We start from the raw sequence: 4,102 nt of genomic DNA, 5'->3' as shown, positions 1-4,102 counted from the left end.
AGCTGTCTCTTGTGAGACTATGCCGGGGCCTAGCAAACACAGAAGTGGATGCTCGCAGTCAGCTAATGGATGGATCACAGGGCTCCCAATGGAGGAGCTAGAGAAAGAACCCAAGGAGCTAAAGGGATCTGCAACTGTATAGGTGGAACAACATTATGAACTAACCAGTACCCCGGAGCTCTTGACTCTAGCTGCATATGTATCAAAAGATGGCCTAGTCGGCCATCACTGAAAAAAGAGGCCCATTGGACATGCAAACTTTATATGCCCCGGTACAGGGGAACGCCAGGGCCAAAAAGGGGGAGTGGGTGGGTAGGGGAGTGGGGGTGGGTGGGTATGGGGGACTTTTGGTATAGCATTGGAAATGTAAATGAGCTAAATACCTAATAAAAAATGGAAAAAAAAATAAGATAAGCCAGACGTGGTGGTGCACGCCTTTAATCCCAGCACTCGGGAGGCAGAGGCAGGCAGATTTCTGAGTTCGAGGCCTGGTCTACAAAATGAGTTCCAGGACAGCCAGGGCTATAAAGAGAAATCCTGTCTCGAAAAATCAAATACCAAAAAAAAAAAAAAAAAAAAAAAAGGTAAGGTAAAACAAAAAAAAATCCATAATCACCATATGTATTGCTGGATCCAGGGCCTTTCTTGCTCATATAAGGCAAGCACTTTACTACTGTGCTACACCCCATCTCTAATAATTAAGTTTAATATCTCAGTCGTTTTGTGCTAAACAAAATTTCCCCCTGGAGGCCCGCCTCTCTTAGGCCCGCCTCCTTCAGTCTCTAGGATTGGCTTTCCCTCCACTTCCGGCTACACTCCCACTTCCGGTACACTCCCGCTTCCGGTGTCATGGCAGCCTGAGGTCCAGGGAGTCGGTCAGGGCGCTGCAGGCCCCTCCCTGCGGAGCGGCGGGTCCGGGCGGGGATGTGACGGCGGGCGCCGCGGGCCTGCCTCGCGCGTCGTGTCGGCTCGCGTGTCCTCCGCCCAGCCCGCACCATGGCGGGGTTCGGCTGCGCGTGTGGCGCCGAGCCGCCGCGCTTCCTGAAGGCCTTCGGGCGGCTGTGGCAGGTCCAGAGCCGCCTGGGCAGCTGCTCGTCGGCCTCGGTGTACCGGGTGCGGTGCTGCGGCACCCCGGGCTCGTCCCCCGGCGCCCTCAAACAGTTCCTACCTCCGGGAACCACCGGGGCTGCGCTGAGCAGTTGCAGGGTCACAGGAACATCGGTAATTGTGGCTGTCCCCATGTCCCCCATGTCCCGGTCCAAGCATAATCGTCTTCGGCCTGGACCCTGGCCTTTGGTCCTGTAGGTGGAAGGTGTTAGCATTCCGCTCCACAGTTACCTGGCAAAAGCCAGGTAGGCCTGACCCACTATAAAAGGGGCTGCTTGCCCCTTCCTCCATTTCTTGCCCTCCTGTCCTCTTGGTACCTTGTTCCTCTCTTGCTCTTTCCCTGCTTCCGTTACCCCTTCTCTGCCCATTCACTCCCCCCACACACACCCCCTCTCCACGTGCTCATGGCCGGCCTCTACTAATCTACTCTCTTTCTCTGCCTCTACTATTGTCCTAACTCCCCTCCCCATGCCCTGAATAAAGTCTATTCTGTACTGTGCTGTTGTGTGGTTGGTCTCTCAGGGGGAAGGGATGCCTTGGCATGGTCCACTGAGACATCCTCTTTCCTTATCGTACCTCATCATACCTCTATAGAACATATTCCCCCTTCTCTTTATCTTTTTATAAACAAGTCAGGAGAGGATCCGGCCTCACTTTCAATCTGGCTTTACATTGCAGCTCAGTGAAGTATACGGTGGCAATGATATCATATAGTAAATGTTTAGTTAAAAAGCCTGATTTGCTTCAAGAGGCAGGGGCACTTTTTTACAAACTCAAGGAGCCTGCTTTATTCATTTACCTGGTTATCAATCCCAGTGCTGAAGCTTCCAGGTGGCCGAACATTCAACTCTGGCAACTACCTACCGAAGAAATAGGTCAGGTTTTGCAGCGACCATGGTTACAAAATGGCATTTATAAATGCTGCCCTCTGTCCGGGGTAGCTAGTATTTATGCCAAGGTTCTTCCACGGATAGTTTGTGAAGAAAAATAAATAAATAAAAAGAGGTGACACTTCTTAACTAGACATTGCAGATGAAGAGAGAAAATAATAGGGAAGAAAGTCTTAATTACAGTGTAGTACCTGGAATGGTTGTGCAGTTCTTTGGCTGTCCTAGATAGAACTCAGAAATCTGCCTGCCTCTGCCTCCCGCACGCCACCACGCCCAGCGGTTGTGCAGTTCTATAATGCCTACATGAGGGAATCTGGAATTCTAGGCCAGCCTCAACTACTGAGTGATTGAGGGTGTCTAAATGCTTGAGATCCTGACAGTCAAACGATGCACAGAGGGAGGGGGTGGGAGGAGGAGTAATAATTTATAATTGATCAGAATCCATAGAAATGTGATATAATTAAAACCTTTTCTATTTGAGGAAAAATAACCAGCTCTAAAGGAGAATACATTTAATTTTTTCTCAGCCTTAATTAACCTCTGTTTATTTTACATATGCTCAGGATTGAACCCTGGGGCGTTTGCACACTCTAAGCAAGTTCTCGACCATTGAGTTACATGTCCATTCAGCCCATGCACAAAGTTAAAGGAACGAAAGTTAGTGACTCAGCATTTTTACATTGTGAGCTTTTAATCTACTATTTGCTATTTAGTCAACCATCATGTCTACAAACTATAAAGTCTAAAAGACATTTAAGACTAAAGAAGGTTTATGATGTAGTTAATCTGAGCACATTGATACATGGATCCACCCATCTGGTCTAGAGACTTCTCACTGTTCCCTAGGACCCTAGTGAAAGACTACCATCACCATGCTGCTCGAGGAAGCAGAAGTTGGAACACAGGCCCTGACTTCAAACTCTTAATCTGCTTGAGTAGCTAGGATTTCAGATGTATAGCAACACACTTGGGTTCTAACCAGGCCTTAATTAACCTCTGTTTATTTTACATATGCTCAGGATTGAACCCTGGGGCGTTTGCACACGCTAAGCAAGTTCTCGACCATTGAGTTACATGTCCATTCAGCCTTTAGTTTAACATTTTGAACTAGCCAAAATAGTCAAGGGGCCCTAAAGATAACTCAGCCAGTCCTTTAGAAAAATGCTTTCAGTCCTTAATTCCTATGTTTAGGAAGGATATATTTCGGTGCATCATCTGTTTCCATAAGCTGGGCACAGCCATGCTCTGATGGCTCTTAGAACCTAGGCAGGAATAGAACCACCCAAATGAGAACATCTTTAAATAGTCCCACATTGGTACAGATATGTGATGAACGTACAGCATTCACACAAAAAGATGGACAGATATGGAGATCACCCTGTTAAGTGACATTTGTCAGATTCAAGACAAACCAGTTTTCTTATATGCAAAATCTAGATCTAAATATGTTCAAATACATACATGTGGAGGATATCAGAGCTTAGAAAGTGGACTATGAGTCAGGAGGAAGAGTGGGAAGAGTGCAAACGGGGAAGGGGGAACAGAGAAGGCAGGGCATAGAGGCAGAAGAGGGTCTCTCTGGGCACAGGAGGGTGCCAGCAATGTGGGACAGATGGAGCAGGTCAAGTGAAGGTCAAGAAAGAAGAAAGAATCAGCCACATGTGGTCACTTGTGCCTGTAAGTCCAGCACTCACGGGGCCAAGGCAGAAAGATTGCCTTCAGTTCAAGGCTACCTTGGGCTAGACTGAGATTCTGTCTAAAGAAAAACCAAAACCACAAAAAGAGAAGCAACAATAAACAAGCAAACAAAACCCCCAGAGTATGACTTACAGATAGAAAAATGTTGGAGTGACACCCATTTCTCTGTAAGCTAACCAAAAAAATAATAAGAAATATTTTTAGTCACATTTACCAGAAGGCAGAGCTAGCAAAGTGATGGCTGCATATGTGGAATTGGGATCAGGAAAACTGTTGCCAGAGGAATGGATGGGTGTCTGGCAGGAGGTCACCCTTAGAAGAGACCGGACTAGCACAAGTTGAAGAGAAAGGGAACATGAATAGTGGAAGAATAATCTCTGGTGTACTCTGTCAGTATCACCTGGCAA

At 47.2% G+C, this 4,102-nt stretch overlaps 1 pseudogene across 1 annotated transcript; it reads left to right on the top strand.

Annotated features, from left to right (window-relative positions):
- The first annotated feature begins 837 nt into the window (after window positions 1–837).
- Window positions 838–2,528, top strand: Gm6345 (predicted gene 6345; annotated as a pseudogene). Its single transcript, NR_151590.1, has one exon. The product of NR_151590.1 is annotated as a predicted gene 6345 (transcript).
- The last annotated feature ends 1,574 nt before the right edge of the window (window positions 2,529–4,102 follow it).

This window comes from Mus musculus, chromosome 1 (assembly GCF_000001635.26).
Source record: "Mus musculus strain C57BL/6J chromosome 1, GRCm38.p6 C57BL/6J".
NCBI lineage: Eukaryota > Metazoa > Chordata > Mammalia > Rodentia > Muridae > Mus > Mus musculus.
This window is presented reverse-complemented; position numbering and strand designations above follow the sequence as displayed.